The sequence below is a fragment of the Equus quagga genome, chromosome 2 (assembly GCF_021613505.1).
Source record: "Equus quagga isolate Etosha38 chromosome 2, UCLA_HA_Equagga_1.0, whole genome shotgun sequence".
NCBI classification, from domain to species: Eukaryota; Metazoa; Chordata; class Mammalia; order Perissodactyla; family Equidae; genus Equus; species Equus quagga.
Window position 1 is genome coordinate 116,160,674 of NC_060268.1, and position 26,406 is coordinate 116,187,079.

Genomic DNA, 26,406 nt, shown 5'->3' on the forward strand with positions numbered 1-26,406 from the left:
CACCAAAGGAACTAAAAGCATAAACATGTGAAGCAAACCGGGTCTCTGACCCTGAGTGGAAGGGAGCGAGTCCACCCCCAGAACCAGAGCCTTGGAGGACAGGCATGCGAGAGAGGGTTCCCAAGGAGCCTTGCTTCACTCATTGGACAGAGCACCTGGATGCAGGATTATGAATATCGACCTTTCCTAGAGTGCCCACACAGCTCTTTCCATGGGCAGGGCCAAGTGCTTAGCAGAGGGGAGAAGAGGTTCTAGAAAGCCAGGGGAGGGCTGGCCTGGTGGTGCAGCAATTATGTGTGCACATTGCACTTCAGCAGCCCGGGGTTGGCTGTTTCGGATCCCATGTATGGACATGGCACCGCTTGGCAAGCCACGCTGTGGTAGGCGTCCCACATATAAAGTAGAGGAAGACGGGCACGGATGTTAGCTCAGGGACAGTCTCCCTCAGCACAAAGAGGATGATTGGCAGTAGTTAGCTCAGAGCTGAACTTCCTCAAAAAAAAGAAAGCCAGGGGAATATTCTTTGTTTCTCATCCAGGCTTGTCTTTGGGACCTGAGGGGTGGGAGTCAAATCTGAAGGCACATGTCCTACTTTACAGTCAGTCTTAGGAGAAGCCTTCTCCAAAAGATGCTGAGGATGGCCAGGGTTAGAGACTAAGGCCCTGGAACAGAAGACAAAAGGCAAATCTGGAGGCAGGTCTTGGTGGCTTGTTGAGGCAAATCTCTTCTCTACATCTTCGCACCATCTCCATTGCCACTATGGCTTCTCTGATTAACTACTTGACCACTTCCAGGTGGCTCTGGTCCTAGACTCTGAGACCAGAGCCTGAGACCAGTGGATTCAGAGTTCTCCAACTGCTGTGCCCTTCCTGGTGTGGTCTCCTCTTTTGCACTTCTCCCTGGAGAAAATGCGCAAGAACAGGAGACCTAGTCAGGGGGAATACCAGGTCAGGGACTCACTTTCGTTTCAGTCTAAACCACAGACAAGGAAACTCAGAACTTTCTCTCTCATCCAGGGCCCCCCATCCTCAGGCTCCTTTTTTCCAGTGAAAGAGTCGAGCTGGAAGATATTCGGGATTCCACAATCATGATGTCTTCCACCTACATATGATTCATTCTTGTCCTGGAAGTGATCAAAGGAGACGAGGTTATAAACAATGCTGCTGCATGAACAGGACCAGGAAGAAAGATGGGGAAGTATTATCATGCTCAGGTTCAGCTACACCATGCTTGGAGGGCATGTGAAGTGGGATTAACAGTAGAAATACGCATTTATCAATTCATTCATCTATTTTTCTTCATTCAATAGCTATTGACTGAGCATGTTGGGCACTGAGGGCTAGGGAAGAGACAGAAATTAATTCATATAACAAGCAACTATTGAGTACTTACTGGGTTCCAGGTTCTGTGTTATGGACCGGGATCAGTGGTAAGTCAGACCAACAAGCTTCTTTCCCTCATGGAGACTACATTTTGCTAGGGAAGAGAAAGTGGACAAACAAACACACAACTAAGAAGGATAATGACTGAGAGGGAAGTAATAGGACATTGAGGTAGACATTATCTGGGAGAGGCTACTTTGGAAAGGATGATATTTCCACTAAAATCTGCAAGGTAAAGAGGAAGTAGTCACATAAAAAGCCACAATGAGCATTTCAAGCTTAGAGAAGAGTGCAAAGCTCAGAGGTGGGAAAGGCCATGTGTGTTCACAGCACTGGAGGGAGGCTGGCTGGGGTACTGAGCAAGGCAGAGAGGTGCTTGGCGTGAGGCTGGAGGAAAAGGGAGTAAGAGGCTTCTGGAGCTATTGCAGATGTGATGGGCAGTGCTCTAGAGCTGTAAACAGTGAGAGAGTGGGTCAGAGTCATGTCTGCAAGGTTGCTCTGCTGTTGTGTGGTGTGTGATTGGAAGAGGGGCAGCATAGAGAACAGCTTGGCGGCCATCGTGGAGACAGGACGAGAAGATGGAGCTTTTACACAGAGGGTGGCAGTACAAGTGGAGACATGTGGAGGAGTGTGAGGCATATTTGGATCCAATCATGGGTTCTTTGTGAAAGGGAAGTGAAAGAAGAGAATCTAGCCAAACTCTTAGGACTTTGAACTGAGCAAATCACGCATGGCAGTGACCCTTCCTGAGCCTGAGATGAGGATACCAGAGGAAGACTCAGGCTGGAAGGTGGGGAAGGAAGGTTAGATGTTATTCCTTGCCCTGAAGGAGCCGAAATGTAAGTCATGGTGACAGGCCTCCTCTGTAGGTGAGCGTGAATTCGATGTGAGCTCTACATGCACAGGGGGTGTTGTGCACTGGTCCACACAGCTTACGTCTTTACTCCCACTCTGTTCATTCAGACCCCCACTAAAGATTGAGTGGTGCTTTCTGCAGCCATCTGTCAATAAAGCAGTGACAGAAAGCACTGGATGGGGCTCCAAGATCCTGCTGCTCAGATATTCATCCTGGACTTATTAGCATGACCAAAGAGAAACTGGAGAAGAAAAGTCTGCACTCCTTGAGGAATTATGTATTTTCAGCAGTGAGAAGAGGACCCAAATACTGACTTCTTCCAAGTTAGATAAGAAGCCCAGCAGCAGTAGAATGATTTACGACAGTATGGGGCATTGAAAATGAATGTAACTGTTTTCCAGGGGAAGATGGGGCCATCCAGCCACCTCTGGCAGATTTGGGCATGGATTCAGAGGTAGCGATGTTTTCAAGGTCCCACATTCGATAAAGGAACCCATCCAAGGGTCAGAAGGACCCTCTATAGTGAATGTACCACCATATTTTACATAAAGCACAGGGAACCACAGGAAAATTGCAAAGTCTACACCTTTAGTGAGGGTGACACTTTATTTGCTGAGGCAAGGGAAAAAACAGTAAACATTATCAATGTCACTAACACAGGATTACTACACTCCTTTAACCTCCAAAGGCAGTTTGACTTGAATTATCTCCAAAACAAAACCATGTTCTGGCAACATAGAAGCCTTACACTCCCCCTACACATGTGCCCCTGGGAGACCCAACTTGCAACTCCATGATGTTAAAACTGGGACCTCCTAAAGTCTTTCATCCAGAAACAATGCAAAATTGGTATCCATCCTAGTCAGATGATGAAACTATTTGTGCCTGAAATGCTAACAAGGAAGTTCACTTCTTTAAAAAACAATTTTAATAAAATTGGAAGTAGCTTGCATTTCCAAAATATTAATTCTTGTGTGTTATCACTTAAGCACATGGGGACTGTCTATGTTCCAAGGAGCAAAGGTGCACCTTCGTTTGTTAGGTTCCACCTCTACTCAACTTTAGTGGACCTCACACAGCTTTAGTCAACAACTGTTCCTCTAAGGTTGATAAGCTTCTGACAATATGGAGTGAAAAAGCTACTGCTGTGTTGTCATAGCTACAACAGATTTGAAAAGACAGGAACTTCCTACTACAGTGAGCAATGCCACACCAACAAATGGAGAAAGTTCTGTAATTCGTTCAATTACCAAAACATAGTCCCATTTATAATGTGAGTTAGACTTCTAATTCTACTGAGTTTTATACCGTTTAGAGTTTTATGCCTGTCAAAGCAACGATTTTCAACTTGAGGTGTGGTCCTGTGTTTGAATTTGGAACTGGTGCTCTAATGCAGCTTATTTGGTCCTCGTGGCCATACATTAATGGTAGCTGGATTTAGAAATATAAGGGACAAATGCAATCATGGGATGTTAAAAAATACAAACCTGTTTGTCGACCATTAGCCTCTGATCCTACATATTTTGCTCAATGACCAGAGGGGGAGCACATTTTAACTGCCATGCATGTTTCCAGGCTGGGCACTAATAATGGGTACAAGCTTTGGCCTTATGCCAGCCCTATCCTGGCAACCATTTTTGGATGGACTATTTCCAGCAAAAACAATAGCTTCCCAAGCAGTTACAAGTGAAGCGCCCCGTGAGGAACCTAAGTTTGCAATGGTTGATAGACTCTCAGCTTTAAGAAATAAACCAATCACCAATTCCAAGCTGCCTGAGGAGAAATCACCCCAGAATAAGAAATCACAGCCAGGAAATGATAAGCCATTATCAAAAGCAGCCCTTGAAAATCAAAGGAAATATGAGGCTAAGAAAGCTGCAAAACAGGAAGCAAGAAGTGACAGGAACCAAGATTCGGCACCTATGCCTGCCCCACAGCGCAGATCAGGGAGTCCTGTGTCTCAGTGAGTGTGGAGGCAGAGGAAAAGTTCAAGAAGCTTAAAGAAGACCTGAAAGCAACTGAACCTTGACCGAACAAGCAGCAACTGAAAAACGCAGCTAGAAAAGCAACAAGTTGGGAAAAATTTTAAAAGACATTACCCTTCTCCAAGAGCTAGAAGATTTGGAATTGGCTACTTTAAAGATTCACAGAGAGCAAGTTGTTAGCATAAATCAGTGGAAATAAATCTTCTGTGTTAAACCCTGCAGAGCACCCAGAATGTCACCTGCCCATCACGTACCCACACTGACTGCTCATCTGTACCTGAACCATTTATCCAGCTGTGGCATATGTGTGAATTAGTTAATAACATCTATTAAGTTGACTTTTCCTATCTTTCAATACGTGTTATACAAAAGAGACATGAATTTCTTAGCTACACTCACCAGACTGAAAGTCAAATACCATTGTTAGGCAGTATTATTTGCCATATAAATGCATAAAGGCATTTTAAATTAAAATAAATAAAAGTAACCCTTTAGATTGGTTAGAAGAAGTAGTGCAAAATAAGCGAGGTGAACATAAGCTTGTTTCTGTAACTTTAGAATGAATATTAGTTTCTTCCTCCTGCTCACTAAGTTGATCAGTATAAATTCAATACAGTAATTTTGCAGAAAACTGAATTGCTTTATAGTCCACTTCCTTCCAGAGTCTTTAAAGTTTTGATATTTAAACCAAGACTCAGCCTTGTTCTACCCCTCTATCCAGTGAGGCCCCCTAGAGGAGTCTGAATATGTACTTGGGCATCATTTCTCCTCAGAAAAAGGAATTTGGGCAATCTCTTCGGTGGCCTGGAACAGTCAGAGGTGGCGCTGGACACAGAAGCCTGGAGTGCTGAGCCTCTCATTTATTTACGTGGATGTATTTCTTGCCTCCCATGAGCCAAGCCTTGTTTAAACGTAGTCAAGATATAATTTTTAAAATTCCACGTGGAGTCTGTAGGAAGGATATTAATAAGATATAGGAAAGTTTTTATCAGGTAATAGAACGTAAAAAAAATCCAGTTAAAGTAGTACAAAGCGGCAGGTGAGGGACCCAGAGAAACTGCTTTGAGAAACCAGAGGGAGGTGGCTCCATTTAGTTCCTGAGCAGTGACGTCATTTGCAGAGGAAGCCTGGAAGTCTCCTTGCTCCAGCTTGTCCTGAATTCGTGGTGGTCCAGGCCGAGCTGATCGGCAGGAGTAGGTCCTGCGAAGTGTCCAGTGGAGGTTGAAGTCTGCCGGAAAGGCACCATCTACCTGGAGAGTAGTAGGTCTCCCATGGCTTTTGTTTTAGCTTTTATCTTGAATATGAATTTGAGTTGTCTGCACTGTTGCAGGACACAGAGTTTCTCTTTTCAACTTTGTGTAGGTGATCCTGGGTACAATGATGATCCGTGCTCTGCCTTGTTCTGGCGGACTATGCTGCTTCCCCCTTGGGCGGTAGGAAGCTGTCCTCAAACTTTATAATGTGGAAGGCAGGCTGTGACACGGGGAGCGTGTTCCCGCTGCCCGTGCTCTTTCATGCTGCACTGATGGTGACCAGGGACAATGCAGATAGGCATGCTGATGCCACAGGACACCTTCAGGCTCAGGTGATTGGGAATCAAGTGGCTACTTAGGGCGACAGCTGCTTGGAGAGGCAGGAATCACTCCTGAATGGAAAAGGCAACTCTCATGGATGAAATAAGGGTCTAAAGGCAGCATTTCTTGCCATTGCCCAAAGAGACAAGAGAAATAAAGGGCTAAATTTTCTTCCTCTATATCTTTCCTCAGAATAATCCACTCAAGTGAAAAATGCCACTGGTGTCTCCACACAGAGCCTCTCATGAGGTGAGCCAGGCTCCGCATGGAAAGCAGAGGGAAGCTTCTGTGTGAAGGGAAAGAGGCCTTCCCAGGAGTCCCAGAGAAGTCTTGGATTTCTGCCTTACACTGCTATAGCTCTATGACCCACTTCCTTTCCTTAATTCCATGGCTGGAGAAACTGTAGGAAAAGACTTTACTTCCCTCAGCTCCTGGAAAACCATTTGAAGTCTGGTTCTTATCGTTCCTGCAGCTGGGTCCTTTCTCTAGGAGAACCTGATTGAAGAGTGTGACCAAGAAATTTATTCCTAGGGATGGAGCCAGAGATAAAGGAAAGGTCTGGGAGTGCAATGGAGAATAAGAATCTTCAAAATCAAGCTGAACTTCATAGGTCCCACTGTGCTTGGGTCGGGCAGGGGAGAAGAGAAAAGAAGGATATATCGGCCTTTGCTTCTGCCCCACTCCAGCTAAGAAATCACCCAGTTCTCATCCTGTCTGACTCCTCACAGTTCCCAGGATGCTGATGAGGGTATGGGGACCTAGGTAGCATATCTGTCATTCATACTGTCTTAGAATCAGCATCTTATAATCACAGGCCTCCTTGGAATCTGCTCTCTATCCATCCTGTAATAAGAAGCTGCCATTTTGCTCACATCAGTATACAGGTTACTAAGTCCTTTCACATTTGTTCACTCAAATCAGTTTACTCAGAGACATCCTGGAGAGGCACAGCATGAGATTCTGAGGATCTAGCAATGAACAAGACAGGGATGGCTCCTGTCCTCAGGGAGCTTGTGGCCTATGGGAAGATAGGTGTGAAAAAAGTTCATAAGTCAATGACAGTGAAGTAATTGTACATTGTGACAAATGTTGGGAAGAAAACCAACAGAACCTGAGGCACAACATGTTAATTAATAATTACCTTAAATGCAAATGGATACAATTCCCCAATTAAAAGGCAGGAGGGGAAATAGAAATGCTTCATTAACCCCTGGATATAGCATCTCCTTTGGCGGAGATGAAAATGGCTTGGAACTAGCCATAGGTGCATGGAAGAGATTATATACTGGAGAGTTCCACAGCAGCTTGAGGGGACAGCCAACCAACAACGATGTTAGTGACCTTCAAATGTCAGGATGCGCAGGTCTTTTGCCCTGAATGATTTGGTTGTTCCAGCGAAAGACCCTGCAATCTCCCACCTTGGCAGTGGGGGTCTGGAGGTATCTCTAAATCAGTTGTTAGCAGCTCACTTAATTCTCCTCTTTTCACCCAATTTTCCTATGTGCCTGATGTCTCCAAATATGGAGCCTCTTTGTTTCAGTTTCTTCAACAAAAAAAATCTCAAGTCTCCTGTGTGGGTGACAGATGTGTCTACATAGATTATGGCACCAAGTACAAAATGAAAACATGAGCCCCCTTGTTCAAAAGGCTGGAATAAAAGCTCTAATAGAGATTGTAAAATATAAATGTTTTCCTTTCTTCTGTGATCTGAACTATTCTGAAATCATTTAAGGAAAATGGATTTCATTTTTTATTAACATTAATTATTTCTAAAATCAATAGTTATTTAGAAATAATAACTATTTTTTTTGGCTAAGTACTACTCCCCATATCCCAAGTCTTCCTCAACTCAATTACCAATATTTTTTAGTTTATTTTGCTGTAATAGATTCTCCAGAAATTTCCGATAGAGCTTCTGATTGGTAAATTTTCTGAGTCCTTAAAGGGCTTTAAAAATATTTTTTACCTTATATTTAATTTCCTTGTTTTTGCTTGGAATAGAATTCTAGTTCAACACTTTGAAGATATTGCTCTATTGCTTTCAGAAATCCTCTCTTGCTTTTGAGAAATCTGATTCCAAACTGATGCTCCTGCCTTCATAGAGAATCTACAGTCTCTTTAGTTTTTCCTTGTTAGCATTTAGAACACTTTTCTTGTCATTGGTTTTCTGAACTGTCACCACCTTGTGTGCATATGGCTTGTCTGTTACATTTGTCATAACTAGCACCCAGTGGACTGTCTCAATTTGAGAGCTCGTCCTCATTCCTGAAAACTGTGTCTTCTGTTTTTTATTTCCTCCCTTCACTTCTCTGTTTTGTTTATGTTTTTCCTTTTGCAAGTTCAATTAGGCAGAATTTGGAAGTCTTTGGGATAAATCCACTCTGTCTCCGTTTGTACGTTCCATTTCTTTGTCTTTGAGGCTTCATGTTGAAATTATTTTTTGTTGCTATCTTCCATCTTACAAATTCAATTTTCAGCTGTGTTAATTCTGTTCTTTAACTCACTTTTTTATTTCATTGATCTTATTTTTTCTCCAGATCTCTAAGGTTTTGTTTTCATTTATATATGAAATACTCTCATCCATTTTTGCAATGTTATATGTTAATTATAACTATACTTATTCTGAAGAATTTCCTGATGCTCTAAATTTTGTTTCCTACAGCAATATCTTCTTCATGTAATTTGTAATTTCAATGTAATTTTAATGTAATTTGACATGTCCCTCTGATGATGCTGATTTTCCTCCAATGTTTAGAAATTCTTGGCTGTGTGGCCATCTTTGCATTTGTCTCCTTGACTGAGGAGTAGATGGATATATATTTCTGCTGGGGGTTAAGTCTGCCATACACATATGCTTCTACTTATATTTCTATGTATTGAATGAATGGTGTCAGTCTTCTCAGGGAGGCAATCTATCCTGGTATTTAAGCATTTTTAGTATTTTTGGTGGTGGACTAACCAGCAATGGCACTTACTAACTCTCTGAATTTGACTAAATTGTTTGACTTCTCTTAGCCTTAACTTTTAATCAGTAAAATGGGTACAGCACAAGAATAAGGTGAGGATTAAGTGTGACCTTGCAAATCTGTATACTAGTGAGGGCCTGGCACATAGGAAACAACAATACAAAGGTTAACTGCTGTTTTAGTTGGTTCAAATCAGAACCCAGTAATGAAGAAGTTGACACGCAAAAGAATGAATCACTTATGGTAGAATTGGTAATGTGATGATGGGCGAAGTATTTTGATCCAGGAAATTTCCCTGTGCCTTCTTCACTGTCCCCTCATAGAAATCTGCCATGTCTCTTGTCTACCTATGTATCATCTCCTGAAAGGTCAGATGGGAGGAGCCCTGAGGAACACCGCACAGCCCCACAGGAGGCCAGGCCTGGGCAGGAGGAGAACTCTACAACTGCTGGGGGTTTGCGGCTTTGCTGAGGATGGGAAGCCACGGCCCCCCTCCAGGTTTCCATCCTCCAGGCCCATCTGTTCTGTGTTTTTATTTTGATTTCCACTGGTGGCTTTTGAGGATAGCTGAGCATCTTCTTTCCTCCCAAGAACTAAGCAAGGCAAACTGTAGCCAAAATCAGCAGCTGTTGGTTTGCTTAATAGGGAAAATATCTCCCAGAGCTGCCAAGGATACATGATAGAGGGGGATCGAAGAAGCTTGAGGTTCTTTTCCCAAGACATAAAGCAAATTTTAGCACAAAAAGTCTTCACACTGCTCACTTCTGCTCCCAGATTCTGCATGGGAGGCCCCTGACTCGTTTTTCAGGGATGCTGCCCAGCCATTTGTGGCAGCCTGACTCGGTCCATAAATACATCGCAAGTTTTTTCTGCTTGTTTGTGTCCTTCCTACGTGGTCCAAAAGTTCCTTGGAGCTGGATTCCCAGGACATCCTGATAGTAGGAAAAACCCCGCACTGAGCCAGGAGTATGTCCCATTCTAGACTAGCCGTCATTCCTGCCTCTCAGGTCTGAAATCAGCCTGTGAGTGCAGACTCGGTGCCGATCTGTGGGTGGTGGGTTTGCCCAGACATGAAGAGGGGACACAGTGCTGAGAAGATGGGCAGGTGACCTTGAATGTCAATTAATGCTACCTGACAGCAGCCACTTCCTCAGTTACAATCCTGGAAGATGAGAAACTGGGGCATGGCAAGTTATTTCCCCTGAGTCCTTCACATTCCAGTCGTGTTCTCTCTCCTCTGTTCTTAGCACCCCACCTTGGAGGATTTAGTTGAGCCAAACTGCCCCCAGCTGACTGGACTTCCCCCTCCAGCTGAACTGCCAAGTGGCTGACTGACTGTTGGGTGGGAGCAGACTTCCATCTCTCCGATGCTGGACGAAGAGGAAGAGTCCAGCTGAGACCTTGTCTTCTTAAGTGCTTCCAGCCCAACCAGGTGGGACAGAGCAGGTCTGCAAACAGGGGTGACTATGGGTCAGAAAGGAAGAGACAGCCTCTATAAATATCAACAAAAGCCCCTGGAGCTGAAGCCAGAACTGGACATGGCCACTTTTAGACCAGCTTTTATCCAAGACTAGCCTTGCAGTGGATCAAGAACAAGATCCTGAATGAAGGACGAGGAAGGAGCATCAGGCAGAGCCTCACACCAGATCGAGCCAGCCTGACTTGCCTCTGCCTCTCCCAGCTGGACAGTACACAACAGAAATTCTTGCCCGGGCCTGGGCCTCCTTGTACTGCCTTTATTACAGTGTCTGCCCAATCCTGGGGCATCCCCTGGCCGTGGTCTCCCTGGGGGCAGGGACCAGGGCATGCAGCCTGCTTCTCAGGGCTGCCTGTCTGTGTCTTTCACACCTAATGGCTTGCTGGATTGAAAAGAGCTAGGAGACATGCTGTAGCATCAACAGCCCTGGACTGGGAGTCGAGAGGACCTCAGCCTCACATTCCAACTTTATACAAGTTCGCCAAACTCTTCAGCATAAAACATCCTCAAAACTCCTGCTCCCACGGTGTCTTCTAACAGAGAATGGCACCAACTTCTGCTCAGTGTCAAAGGCAGAAGCCTGGGCTTCATCTTTCACCACTGCCTCTCCCTCACCCTCTCCATCCAACCAATCGCCACGTCCTGTCTTTTCTACTTCCTCCATATCTCAGGTTTGTTCGCGTCTCTCTACCCCCGCTGCTTCACCTTACTGCAGGCCGACATCATCTTTTGTAGTCTTTTTAAAACACAAATCAGATCATCACACTCCTGTACAAAACATCTTTCAACGTGTTTCCATTGCACTATGGTCAACAATAATCGCTTATTACGACTTCCAAGCCTTTGCACGATCCAGCCATTCCCTGCCTCTCCAGCCCCCCACATGCCTCTCTACTTCACATCTCATGTCCAGACTCTAGAATGCATTTCAGTTCAGTGAACAGAGCAGGTGCCATGGGCCACAGGGCTTTCAGCAATGCCATTACCACTGTCCGTATGATCTCATCAGCAACATCCTTCTCCCAGCCTAACTCCTGCTTATCCCATGGGCTTCACCTCCTGCAATATCTCTTCCAAGAATCCTTCCCTGCCTCTTCCCACCTTGGTTTATGTCCCAACCTGTATGTCCCCTTTGTTCCTCTTACAGTAATTGCCATACCACATGGAAATTGTTGGTTTTCTTGTCTATGTTTAACACTGGACTGAGAGCCCTCGGATTGCAGAGATAGTGTCTGTCCTCTTCCATGTGGTATTCCCTCATTCCCAGCAGGGCATAGCACAGTGAAGCCAACACTTAGTATTTCTCGAATGAATATGTTCTCCCTCTCTAGATTTGAATTTGCCAAAGGTGTAGGTAAAACTATTCTAGATTAGAGGAGACTGAGGAGATAGGACAACTGAATCCAATGTATGAACCTGGTTTGGAACCTGGACCAGAAAAGGGACATTTATGGAACAATTGGTGTAATCTGTGTAAGACCTACAGATTAGTGTCATATCAATGCTAATTTCCTGATTTTGATCATCGTACTTGTGTTACATAAAACACTAACATCTGGTAAAGTTGGGCAAAAGGTATATGGGAATTCTTTGTACATTTTTGTGCACTTTTATGTAAGTATAAAATTATATTAAAACGTAAGTTAAAAATGGAAGTGAAAGAAAGGTGTAGATTAATTGGAAAGAATGAGAATAACTTCAGGATTCCCTTGGAACTTGATTTTTTTAGTAAATTCAACACCAGTTTTCCTTTCCTTCTGCTTTTCTCTTTCCTATGAAAGACGGAATCTGCGTGTTAAGGCGTCGGGAAGGACTCTTATTTCCGACGGTGCCCATGAGAAGGCTGTAGGCACTTGCAATGCCGTGGTGTATCAGCCTTAGAAACCCTGCTCGGCGCCGTCGGACTAGTCTGCCAATTTACTGATACGCTTCCCGTCAGTCAAGAGGGACAAGTGGCAACTCAAGCCCACGGGCCCTAGCGCCCTTCAGCTGGACGGGGCGGGACAAAGGACTCCATTGAATTTGGATAAACATTGGAGCTGCTTCCTGCGGAGCCATCTTAGCTTTTCACCTTAACCAGACTGACAGCGCCTGAAATGTTCATGGGAATGGGTTTCACAGCTGGGAAGAGCCCCAGGAAAGAGAAAGCCTTGCAGCATGTTTGCAGCCCAGCCTCCGACCCAGAACTTCAGTCTCTGCCTTTCATCCTCAGGCCAACGCTGCTCACCGCTGGCCTTGTCCTCAGGGCGCGGATGGATCTGTCTGATTCGGGGTTGGAGCCGTCCCTTCAGATGGGAGGAGTGCAGTAGAGGCTGCAGGTGAAGCTCCAGGCCTGCTGCATCAACTCGAGTCTTAAAGCTGAACAAACATCCCCCACAGGCGGCAGCGAGGCCCTCCCGTGAGCACAGCTCGGCCCTGCTGCTCTCCTTCCACATTTCCGGAGCCCCGGGAGAGACGCCATCGCCTCTTGTTCCTGCAAATGTAGAGTCACTTGTGCTCAGAGGCAAGAGTCCCGGAGCTCACCACCCGAGCTCCTGGAGAAAGAAGCCTTGGCTCTGGCATTCCGGTGACACGGCAACCGCTCTCCCACGCAACTGCCCCTGGGTTAAGATAGAATGAAATGAAATCTGTCCCTGGAATTTACGCCTACAGATCAAAGTTCTACCCTGCGGTGTCTATACGGAATCGGCTTGTTTTCTCTACCACACTGTAGTTCTCTAAACATCTGGAGACAGCAGTCTTTCTCCCTCCAGTCCTCTTTTTTATCTTCCAGTAGACAGCCCTTTTGGATTAGACCATTCCTTCACTTCTCTCCATATAGAATGGTTTCTAGATTCCTCAAGATGTAAGTCACTGTCTCCTATATTCATTTTCAAAGTACTTTCTATAATGCAATGGACACTCAACATATGCAGTTCCAGACAAAGTAGACAGCACAGAGGACAGTGGGGCTATCTCCTCCTCTGATCCACACTCCATTTCTCTATTAATGCAGCCCAGGATTGCCTTTTTAGCAATGTGTGTTGATGTTGGCTCCCACTGAAGCTACAAGACACCTAAACTCCAAAACATTCACTACCTAACATTGGTGCAATTAACTTCTGAATGAAAAATAAATATTTTATGTTAATCACTCCTAATTCTGTCTGCAATTAAGACAAATTTAACTCCTTCTCCTGTGCCTCTGAGGGCTTTGGAAGGCACTCCTAAAGCAAAGCACCAGGGTGGACCCAGGCACCTCGCCTGAGATGGGAAAACATGCAAGAAGACAAAGCATCAGTCGGGCCCAGCTCACCTGATAAGGCCTCGTGTATTCCTAGTAAATGCACAGGGAAGACCCCAAAGTATTGGAATGTGTAGATGAGGCAATGGGAAGCCAGTCGGGTCCAATGAGGGAATGTGGGGGACTTTGGATACAACGAGCTGCCCTGGATGCGTGAACATTTGGAAGTCAAATGGAAGCCAGCAGGTCTCTGGGTCCGGAGCAGGGGCCTTGGTGACTAGACATCCTTCCCCACCTCCATCTACAGTAGCTAAGACAAAGGCATCACTCTGGCTTAGCCACTTCTAGAAGAAAGAGGAGCAAGGAGATTGAATGTACACCTCACAGAGAATCTGATTTACTGCTCCTGAAACAAATCCTCAACGTTTATCATCTTGATAATCTCCAGACTCCCGGAGGAGCATCAATTCACTTCAATGGAAGACAAGAACATCTTCTCTGCTCTGGAACCGCAAGCTGCAGTCTGCAAGAAGAAACCCCGCTTAGGAAAGCAGACCAAGAAAACGCTTCCTGCAAAGACAAAGAACGCGTTAAATTGGTGCCTCACAAACACATCTCAACTGGGGTTAGTTCTGTTGCAGTGAACTGTCAAAAAGAAAGGCAATGTGTTGGATTTTCTTTCATTACATAAAGGAAGTCAATAAAATGAAGCACTAGGATTTTATTAGCAAATACATCAGCAACAATGAACACAAGGGAACCTTGACCTCATGCAGGATTCCATAGATTTCAGTGTCCATGCAGACGAGTGGGGTCAGCTGTGGCCAAGTGGTTCCATAGTTAAACCATCGTGGATTAGACTGTGGTTAATCTAAGGTTCGTTGAAGGCATCTTCTAGGTGGTAATAACAATTGGGAGGTTTTGTGTGTGGCCCATGGTCCCGGGAGGTGTGTAGCCCCTCGGCATGCACAGTATTCATCTCGTGTTTGCCCAAAGGCGTGGTATTTGGCAGATGTTTTACCTCATTTCTGGTTTGAAATTGTGGCAATTTGTTGTTCCGTTTAAGTTGTTCATTTTCTCTCCGTTCCATTTTAGGTTTTATTGTTGTTTTCAGCAGTATTCAAAGCATCGTTAAACCATAAATCTCAGTGCCTTAAGATTAATTATTCTTTAATTAACAGGAAAATTCATAGTATACTTAATATAAAACAGATGTATATTAATTAAAAATGTGCACCCTTAATAAAAGGTGGAACTTTCAAGCCAAACTATTCTGAGAGGAAAAAAGAACCAGTCAAAATTCAAGAAATGTTGCAAAATTTGAGATGAGAGTAAAACAACAGTAACAGCTGGAGGATTTACTCTGTGCCAAGTACTATTCTAAACATTTTATAAATATGAAATCACTTGTTTTTTTCACAATTCTGTGACATGAATTTTAAAGAAGAGAAACCTTATACACATAATAAATGGCTTTCTTATGGTGGCCCTTCTAGTAGCTTGAAGAGCTGGAATTCAAACCCAGAGCCCACACTCTTAATAACTATACTCTGCTGCTTTCTTGATATAGTCTATTGAATAGAAATCATAAAATTAGATTGAATAAATAAAACCAAATATATCACTGATTATAATGACTATTACTGGGTTAAATTTCTCTTTTGAAAGACAAAGACTATCACATTATGTCAAACCAAATGTGTTGTTTACTTAATACAAACTCTCTCTCACACACAAACACATATATACATAAGATTAAAACTAAGATAGACAAGAGTATCAAAGTTGTAATACAATCCTGCTTATCTCCTTGTTTCTCACATTTCTAGAGAGGTAAGGAAGTTGTTCCAGCCCCTGGCTTGTTTCCCTTCCCACTCCCTCATGTGCAAGTCTCTATCTGAGAAGGAATTATCTGACCAGAGGAATGCAGAGAAAGTGACTTCTAACGGATTCAGTGACCACATTCACATACTTCACATTAAAAATTCAGCAGAGAGGGCATATTCTGCTTTATCTTGCTGTTTCTAGGACCTGTCTGAGCTTTATCATTGTATCTGGGAGGCCAAGTTGGCACCCTGCTCATTTGTTCCTAGATTTCCAGACTTTAGCTGATTAGGTAACTTGGTCATCTCAGTCTACAGTACCAAGTTTCCTCAATTCAAGGTAGAAGGAAAAGAAAATTCCATTTTGCCCTTGGGCACAGAATTAGTTTTCTGTAATAAAGCCATTACTGTTCTTGGCACTTATCCAGCTCTATTCCCTGTTGTTTAGGAAACCAGAGAAGATGTATAAGTATTTATCTCTCACTAATTGTCAAAAACAGGTGGAACTTAAACTTATTTAATAAATTGATAAAATAAAAACACAAAAGGCCAAGGACTTAAATAATAAAATTAGCAATCTTGATTATATAGCTAGAGATATAAAATATAGATAAAGATATTGTTTCACCAAAAACAATATAATGTTTTAAAAATGCATGGAAATTTTATAAAAATCTACTGTGTATTTTATTCCCAATAAAATCTTAATTTGAAAGATTTTTAATCATAATGTAAAATAAATATGTAAAATAAATCCAGATACTAAGAATAAAGGATAGCCTTTATCCTCCAAAATAAGGTTAACATTTAAAAAGATAAAACAACTTCAAAATAATATTTGTACTAAGAAAGAAATCCAAGGTAAAAATTTAAAGCTATTTAAGAGAGAATGTAATTGAGAATGTTATATATATCAACATCTGTAAGATATGGCCAAAGTAGTACTCTGAGGAACATTTATAGCCTTAAAAATGTATTTCCCTTAAAATTTTTCTGAAAATACTGAAATAAACATTCTATTTCGGTAGCTCTGCAAAGTAAAAAGAAAAAAAAAAGCTGAGGAAGGAATTCATGAAGATAATACAGAAGCTAGTTAAATGAGAATGAAATGTAATAAGAAGATAATAAAATAATTAGTCTTCTCTGAGCTGGAGGTCTCACCTACCTGATGCCTCACATGAAGTCTTCTCTGAATGGAGTTCTGAGACCTACCTCATACATCATAATGCCTGGGTGGCATTACATGTCTTAGTGATGCTGAACTCACCACCTCAGAAGCAGCTTGGCCCATCTTTGCCCAGCTCTCCTCAGAAAGTTCTTTCTCTAAATGATCCATACTTCAGCAGCTCTTATGCTTAGACAAGTGGAGAGAGAAGATGTGTATGTGGAAGCAGAAGCTATCTCTCTCCTTGGCAAGAATAGGCCACAGGGTGCCTCAGACTCCAACTCATTACAAGATGACCAGAGGGCAGGTGGCAGGTCCTGAGATCTCCTCAGGGACTTCTGATCAGTGTCTGATCTTCTCCCCTAGCACAGGTCGGTGACAGCCCGCCAGCTGAGCTATTAAGGTGCATATCCCCCTGCCTGCCTCTTCTGGAGAAAGTACCTGTGCTGAGCACTGAGTTCAAGGAGAGCATCTGGCCTCTTCCCCTGAGAGGAGAAGGGAGGAAATGTGCAGGAAGGGACGAGGACACAGGCCTGCATCTCCAGAAGACCAGTTCCTCCGAGGAAAGAGAAAACTGGACAAACTTTGATCTTTAAGGAAAAGGAAAACAAAACAAAACAAAATAAAACTTCCTCTATTGGAGTATCCAAAGCTTTTCTTTTATGTGAATTAAAAAAAAAAAAAGGAAGACTCAATAGACCTATTTCCTCCCAAAGGCAGCGAAAACATAACTATAAAGGTTGACTGTTTTATTTTAACAGCTGTGTTGCAAGTTTAAAACTGTATAAGTTACAGAATGTCAGAGGTAAAAAGAATGGTACAGCCAGTCCATGCAATCCTTCATTTGATACCTGAAGCCTGAGTGGGAGAGGAGAAGGCCTGACCCATGGTGACGTCACGAAGGTGAGCAGCAGGCACTGAACACACCGCACCACGTAGAACTGCTTGTACAAACATGGTACCTTCTCCTTTCCAGACAGAGCTGTAGCCTCCCACACGTGTGCAGGCGCAGAGGTCACTGGGTCCATGTGGCAGTCCCCTCCAGGGTCTGTGCTGTGCAAGAGCAATGGCAATTCCTTCATCCTTCCACAGTTCCATGTGCCTGACAGAGCATAGCTCTCTGGCCAGGGGCCAATGAGACCAGAGAAAGCCATCCAGGAAGTGGCCCATCAGCACAACCAGGAAGCAGCCCATTGGCATAAGAACAAGACAAGGTAAGCAGGAAACCGGAGGACCCCCATCCTGACAAGACAGTGTCAGCTCAAACTTGGAGGATCCTCCAGGTACGGGGAGCAGGAGAGCACGATGCCATCCCTGCCAGGGCTCAGGCTCTCTCCCTGCTGCCTGGCTCATGTGTCAGCCTCTTTGTCACTGGTCAAATGATTCTTTTGCAAAGCACGTAGAACCTTCTGGATGTGGTTGAATGAATTTCCAGTTCCATCATTTGCCAGCCTGGACAACTCACTATTTGAACTTCCATTTCTCATCTCATTAAACAAATGAGATTATTATAAAATAAGAGATTATTTGTTTGTACTTCTTGCTGAATATACTGATTATATAATATGAAATAGATAGTGTTCCTTTGAAATTGCAGTCCGTCTTACATGTATGTAAAAAATATCTCAATTAAATGGCTGAGTTAATATTTAAAGATCTGGAAATGCACACACTAAATTGTTAACAGTGGTTCTGGGATTGGGAGGATGGGTCGAAATAAGAGTTTTGCTTCCATAATCAGACCAACAAAGGCCTTCAGTCCCTCCGGAAGAAAAGAGTGCTGGCTGCCATGACCTTAGGGCCTCCAGTGCTGTGATTCTGCGCTTTCTGACTATGACCCTGTAGCCCCACCTGTCCACAGCCTTGCAGACAACACCAAGGGGAGTTCAGGCCTCAGTGAATATCTGTTCTTTCTCTGCTCACTGTCTCCACAGGGGGGATGGGGCTACCTTAGCTGTAAAAGCCTCTTCCTCCATGAGCTGAATACTAAGAGATGGAGTCCAGCTAGATAAATAAACTAAGTCCCTGAGGCGGAGACCCTTGCCGGCTTCCACAGCCAAGAGAAGCTTCCCTTCGACGGACAGCCACACCGGGCAGCTGAGGGGCCGCCTCACATTTCAGGGTTTGGGGGAGGAGGGCCATGGAGGACAAAAGATGATCACCCCTGTAAAGTATCCCAAATCACCATTCCTCGCTGTGCTAAAACCGCTGGAAGCCCGGAGATTCTCTTTTGCCAAGAAGAAGTGTTTGCTCACAGCTGGCTGGATCCTGGAAAACGGTGGAGGGGGAGGCAGAAGATCCATGGTGGAGACCCTAAGATGCTCTCAGGAGAGGCCACAGAGAGGCCAGTGCCTGGCTCTGTTATTAATGTGCACACACAGCCATGGGGGCGAGACAGGCACATTTCAGGGGAGAGTGATGTCTCAGCAGTGGAGGCAACACATCATCTCTCTTGGCTCCTGGCTGTCTGCTAGGGAGAGGAGCTGTGAAGGGAAGGGTCAAGATGATATATTGATATACAGCGATGGCCAAATAGCTTTGTCAGATACCTGTGTCATTGTCCTCTAAGATACTTGCACTTTGGGAACGGGTGGCAAAACAAGAGCCATTGAAGAATGAGCTGCAACCCAAGTTCTTGCTGTGTTCTGCAAAGGGGACATGCCCTCCGTTCAGAGGCCAGCATGGTGGTGTTGAGCCATTGAACTGCTGGGAAGGAGGACATCTCCGGGCTGTGTGAGGGTGAAGAGAAACCAAAAGCCTCAGTCCATTACACTGCCCCCGGGACCCGGGTTGGCACTACTCATTTGGAAACATCATTAAGAAGAGGGGGCAGCAGTAAAAAGGGATCCTTGGGAGCAGTAGAGAAAGTAAGGATGTCTGACCCAAAGCAGTAAGAGCAGTTTACAAACCCTTTCACACGCGTCAGTGCTCTGATACTTCCATCCTGGCTCCACGTGCTTCAACTGCATGGCCATCTCTCAACATTTCTGATGAGCCAAGCTCCTTCCTTCACGGAGTCTTCAGACTAGGCTCCAGCACAGCCCGTGCTTCCCACCCCTGCAGTGATTTCACATCCATCTCTCTCACTTGTCTGTTTGATGCATAAAGCAGAGACATTTATGCCGTCTTCACTAGCACAGCGCCTGGAACACAGGAAGTGCCCAGTGCATTCAGGCTGAGTTGACTGATCTAAACAGTCATCATTGTAGGACAAGAACAGCATTCCCATTTTTGGACAAATAAACTGAGGCTATGATTTTTTCTTTTCCTAACTCTAAGTCTAGGAGTTGGAAGCTGGTCCCAGAGCTTCTGATTCTGTTTCTTTCACATGCTGTATTCTCAAAGTTAAGTCAGATCCTAAGTTAGGAAGGACTGACTTTGCCATTTTTGATTGGCCCACACCAAAATTCCCATGAAGTCATCTTCTGGGGCTGCACTGGGAGGAAGACAATGCAAGGAGTCCGTGCCAGGCTGTGAGCACTTCAGAGGGTGTAACCACGTCCCCAGCTCCCCTGCTCTGCTCCAGGGCAGCTGCTTCCAGTATTATGAGTGTAAGCTGGGAGCCACAAGGTTTTGCTGCCTTTGGGAAGCATCAGATAAGAAACACTAATATCCACATTTACTATGTGCCAAGCACCCTTCAAAACACTTTACAGATTCTGGAGCTACCTTCAAGATAGTTGGCACTGGTCGTCAGACTGTGTGTGTGGCTTCTGAGGCTACACTAGAAAAGACATTGCAGCTGCCCCTTGTTCTCTTGGGTCACTTACTCTGGGGGAAGCAGCTGCTATGCTGGGGCACACACTCAAGCAGCCCATGGAGAAGTCCCTAAACAACGCCATGTGAAAGAGCCACCGTGGAAGAGGATCACTCAGTGGAACCTTCAGATGATCGCAGCCCAGGCCAACATGACAGCAACTACATGAGACCTACGTGGAAAAACTGCACATAAGCCTTACCCAAAGTCCTGACCTACAGAAACCAAGGAGGATCATAAATTATTGGTATTTTAAGCCACTAAATTTGGAGTAATTTTTATGCAGTAATAGATAACTAATGCACATTAATAACTGATTTAATCTTTACAACAACATAAGGAGTAAGTATACTATTATCTTTATTTAATAAATGAGGAAATAGGGGCAAACAGCCAGTATACATTTGGCAGAGCCATATGGTTTGAGTCCATATGGTTTGCATCTCACTGCTCTATCCAACACAGTAGCCAAAATTAATTTAAAAACTGAAAAAATGAAAGGTTCAGTTTCTCAGTTGCGCTAGTTATGTTTCAAGTGCTCAGTGTAGCAAATGGCTACCATATTGGAGAGTGTGAATATAGAACATTTCTGTCACTGCAGAAAATATGATTGGACAGTGCTGGTGTAGAGCATTGCTGTGAATCACTAAATAATATTCCAACTAAAAATAAATCGGAGATACCTGCTTGAATTCACTAAGGGTTTTACCACCTTGTCAACTGGTCCTGGAGTGTAAGTGATTGCATAGTACAGACAGAGGGCTCTGAACTTTCAAAGATTCACTTCCTACTCTGGATGTATGGGATTAGAAGGGACTCTCAACCCATGGAGACCCTCTACTCCTTCCCAACCTTCCTCGAGCTCCCCTGGCATTCTTCTTGTCACTCAGCACATTAAAGTTCGGTATGCCAAGGAACCACCATTGGCCTGGGGTCCTCTTCTCTCAGGTCCATCACTGCTTAGTTTTCTTTCCAATGATCATCACCCCCCAACATGGAGAAGTTACTCAGTGCAGACCCAGTGCCGGACCATGGAGACACCAAGGAAAATAAGACACAGCCTCTTCCTTCGTGGAGCTCACATTCCATTGGGAGGTTCACTACAAGGTGGTGCTGGGCCCTGTAATAGAAGAATCTGTGAGGAGCTATGGAAAGACAGACGAACAGGAAACATGTCTGCCCGAAGGTGTTTGGGAAGGACACATGGAAAGATGGCATTTAAACTGCTCTAGGCAGGTAAAGAGGCCCTGGCAAAAGGTGAAGGAAAGCAGAGGCATTTCAGACACAAGCAGTGACTTTGGCGAGCTCAGTTTGCTCCGAGAACAGTGAAATCTGAGGAGTCACAACAATGAGATAGAAAAGGAGACTGATGCCAGGCTCTGCAGGGCCTCAAATGCATGCTAAGAAATGTGTGCTTTGTATAGAAAATAGGATGTGTTGCCTTTGCATGTGCATTCACATTTTGGAAGCTGCATTCTGGGTCTAAAGCCACCTGGTAATTGGCACACACTGGAGAGTGACTGGGGTGGCCAATGTCATTTCAGATGTAATTCCACCATCTCCCCACTAATTCTCAGCTGGGTTCAGGAAGGTGATAAATAGCATGTAGGAATACGGCAAAGCCTGATGGCTCAGATGTAGAGGGACTCTGATTAACCTATAGAAGAACTATAGTTCAATTTACTGAAAATCAATTTTCCAAAAGCCAATTCACAGTGTACACCAGATGAATATCCGGGGTATTGCAGGGTTATTGCAGCAGCCTGCTGACAGAAGCAGAGGCAGGAGCGGAAACCTGGGCCAAGGCAGTGCCGCATACAGAGTCAGAGCATAGATTAACAAAGGGGGCACCACAGTAAATTGCATTTAAGGGAAAGCCGACCCATTCACCTATAAAATGGTATATGCAAACGCAGAGGAGCAAATCCCTCAACATATCAAGGAGCAGGTCACTCTGTGCTTTGGAATTTGGTCACTTGATTCTCAATGAACTAGCTATTGGCAAATTGGTTTTCAGTGACATTGCTTCCCAGGAAAAGGCTCTAAGCAGGGTCTTGCACCTGTGGCTTCCAGAGAATTCACGTTGGTCACCTACCCAGGAGTAAGTAAGAAATTTAAAGAAACATAAACTTAACTCTCTGCAGCTCCTCTTTTCCTCAGCTCACAGCTCAATTCCTCTGAACAGAAGGCTAGTGTCATTTTCCACAGTGTGTTTCAGTCGTTTTTCCTGTCCTTTTCCGTCTTCACTCAAATGTCCATTCTTCAGGTTACTTTCTCTCTTGTTCTGTTGCTCTCACCCTCACTCTCCTGCTAGCTCCTGCTCTTTCTTCTTATAAACAATAATATAAATTACCACTTAGCCTGAGCTGCTTAGCGTATTCTTGTCTTTATGGAGACAGCATGCTCCATAATGGATCACCTTTGTGGAAAAGCACAATCCCTGTAATTAGGAGCCCTTTGATGAAGAACCCAAGCTCTATAACTCAGGAAATCATAAGCATTTCTACTCTGGTGAAGTTCAGTTTAATGCAAAAGAAACATATGTTTCCTGTTCCTTATTCTAAATTGATTGGGCCATTTGTCTAATTTAAACACTCTATAAATTACATACATCCTCCAAAGATAGGGATGAAATTGAGGCACCTGATATATGCTTTTTCACATGGCTTGAATCCATCACTGTCTTCCACGAGGCCCCTTAGCTTTCTCCTGAGTGGACAGAGGCCCCATAACTCTCTGATCTACTCCATTTTCTCTGACACCCCTTAGGATCCTTGTTCAGACAATTTGACCAAAGAATTATGGCTGACTTTCAGAAGGCATGGGTTAGAGGCTAAACCAGTGCTGCATCCCTCACTGTCCTACGTTTTGTTAACACAACCATCTAATTCCCTCCAGTTTCTCCTCCCACTTTGTCCATTATTGTGAGAGACATCTCTGGGCCTCAGCATCTCCAACTGGCAGGTTCACTTGACTTCTCAAATCTTGTTAGGGAAATTATAGTCTAGTTATCAGTTAGACTCCATTTCACTATAAATCATTGAGATTTCATTTCATTTTACATTTTGTTTTCAAAAGCTGATCTTTGTTCTAGTGCTCATCCATTAAATTACATATTAAAAGAATATATGAACTGGAAAGGAAATAAGATGTCAATGAATTCAAGCCCCTTATTTTTAAAAAGGTTGAAAACAAACAAGGGGTAGCAACTGAGATGGAAATAGAACTAAAATTCTTGAATATTGGTTCATTTTCTAGGTATTAGAAAATATAACAAAATCAGGAATGAGACAAGCCTATAATTATTGCTATTATGTGGCATTGCACAGAGGTTTCAGCTAATGCAATGACAATAAAAATCAATCAAAACTGTAATTTTGAAAACAAAACATAAAATTTTATATTTGCAGATTAAAAGGGTCATGTACCTAGAATAACAAAAGAAATAACTAAATATTAAAATTATAATAGAATCCAATGAGGTGGGTGATTAAAAATAAGAACACCAGTAACTTTAAAAAAAAATAATAGAAAAAGTTCTCTTTAAAAAAATCCACATGCCAATAAGTTTCCTAATGGAATTCCATATGGAATTCCTACAAAAATTTAAAAAGACATACAATGTAACATGTAACGTAGTCAAAGTATATGAATATGAGATTCATAGCAAAAGGTATTAATAGCCAATAAACATGAAAGAGGCAGTAGTTGAGTAAATTTTAAAATAATGATATGGAGGCAGAAATCAAGAGAAGAACTGGATTAAAACTGAGACAAAGAAGCATCCTCTGATTTAAGGAAAATTGGTGCCCTTAGTATCAAGTCTTCCTGTTCAGGGACACAACTGGTCTCTCCATTTATTCAGGTCTTGCTATGTCCTTCAGTAAATCTAATTGCTTCATTTATACAGAGGTACTTTTTTTTTTGTCCTGAGCTAACATCTGCTGCCAATCCTCCTCTTTTTGCTGAGGAAGCTTGGCCCTGAGCTAACATCCATGCCCATCTTCCTCCACTTTATATGTGGGACGCCTGTCACAGCATGGCTTGACGAGCAGTGTGGTGTAAGTCCACACCCAGGATCCAAACCAGCAAACCCCGGGCCGCTGAAGTGGAACGTGTGAACTTAACCACTGTGCCACTGGGCTGGCCCCTTATACAGATGTACATTTTATTTTTTATTAAGGTTATGAAAGTTAACATCCTTGTGAAATTACAGTTGTACATCATTATTAGTCATGTTGTAGGTACACCACTTCACCCCTAGTGCCCTCCCCCGACCCCCCTTTCCCCTGGTAACCACCGATCAGTTCTCTTTGTCCATATGTTAACTACCACCTATGAGTGGAGTCATACACAGTTCGTCTTTCTCTGTCTGGTTTATTTCACTCAACATAATACCCTCAAGGTCTATCCATGTTGTTGTGAATGGGACGACTTTGTCCTTTTTTATGGCTGAGTAGTATTCCATTGTATATATATATACCACATCTTCTTTATCCAATCATCAGTTGCTGGGCACTTAGGTTGGTTCCATGACTTGGCTATTGTGAATAATGCTGTGATGAACATAGGGGTGCATGGAACTTTTGGAATTGCTGATTTCAGGTTCTTGGGATAGATACCCAGTAGTGGGATGGCTGGGTCAGAAGGTATTTCTATTCTTAACTTTTTGAGGAATCTCCATACTGTTTTCCATAGTGGCTGCACCAGTTTGCATTCCCACCAACAGTGTATGAGGGTTCCCTTTTCTCCACAGCCTCTCCAACATTTCTCACTCTTGGTTTTGGATATTTTTGCCATTCTAACAGGTGTAAGGTGATATCTTAGTGTAATTTTGATTTGCATTTCCCTGATGATTAGTGATGATGAGCGTCTTTTCATGTGTCTATTGGCCATCCGTATATCTTCTTTGGAGAAATGTCTGTTCATGTCCCCTGCCCATTTTGTAACTGGGTTGTTTGATTTTCTATTGTTGAGTTGTGTGAGTTCTTTGTATAGTATGGAGATTAACCCTTTGTCGGATAAATAACTTGTGAATATTTTTTCCCAATTAATGGGCTGTTTTTTTGTTTCAATCCTGTTTTCCCTTGCCTTGAAGAAGCTCTTTAGTCTGATGAAGTCCCATTTGTTTATTCTTTCTATTGTTTCCCTCATGTGAGGGGTTATGGTGTCCGAAAAGATTCTTTTGAAGCTGATGTCAGAGTGTACTGCCGATATTCTCTTCTAGAAGACTTATTGTTTCAGGCCTAATCTTTAGGTCTTTGATCCATTTTGAGTTTATTTCAGTAAATGGTGAAAAAGAATGGTTGATTTTCATTCTTTTACATGTGGCTGTCCAGTTTTCCCAGTACCATTTGTTGAAGAGACTTTCTTTCCTCCGTTGTATGCCCTCAGCTCCTTTGTCAAAGATTAGCTGTCCATAGATGTGTGGTTTTATTTCTGGGCTTTCAATTCTGTTCCATTGGTCTGTGCATCTGTTTTTGTACCAGTACCATGCTGTTTTGATTACTGTAGCTTTGTAGTATGTTTTGAAGTCAGGGATTGTGATGCCTCCGGCTTTGTTCTTCTCTCTCAGGATTGCTTTAGCAATTCGGGGTCTTCTGTTGCCCCGTATGAATTTTAGGATTCTTTGTTCAATTTCTGTAAAGAATGACATTGGAATTCTGATTGGGATAGCACTGAATCTGTCGATTGCTTTAGGTAGCATGGACAGATGTACATTTTTTATTGCTTGGTTTTTTTTTAATTCCCTGTCAGAGTTTTCTCATTTCCACGTCACTCACCTGTTCCTGAGTCTTTTATTGCCCTCATAATAATACATTCTGATATTCTATCACATTAACTACAAAATAAATAAGAACTCGAGTAAAGGTTCAAGCAATCTTCTCTGAGAACAGTGGGGGAATGTGAAAATCTCATAGAAGGGAGTGTTGAAATTGATATTTAAAAAGAAGGACAGTTTTTGACACATGGCATGTAAGAAAATGTGGAGATGGGAGAGAAAGGAGACGATGATGATTGGTGCGTGAAGGGACCAGGTTGGGTCCTGGTGCAGAAGATGCTGGGACCCACACTGCAGAGCACAGACGGGCCCTCACTCCAGGTGAGAGGGCATTCCCGATGGGCTTTCAGCACATACCACCTCTCTCTTCCTTCCACCTAAGCCCAGAGCCCTGAGAGTCTCCCTTATCTTTTTCA

General features: G+C 43.4%; 1 pseudogene; it reads left to right on the forward strand.

Moving 5' to 3' along the window:
- The first annotated feature begins 1,863 nt into the window (after window positions 1-1,863).
- On the forward strand, window positions 1,864-4,422 carry LOC124235209 (eukaryotic translation initiation factor 2A-like; annotated as a pseudogene).
- The last annotated feature ends 21,984 nt before the right edge of the window (window positions 4,423-26,406 follow it).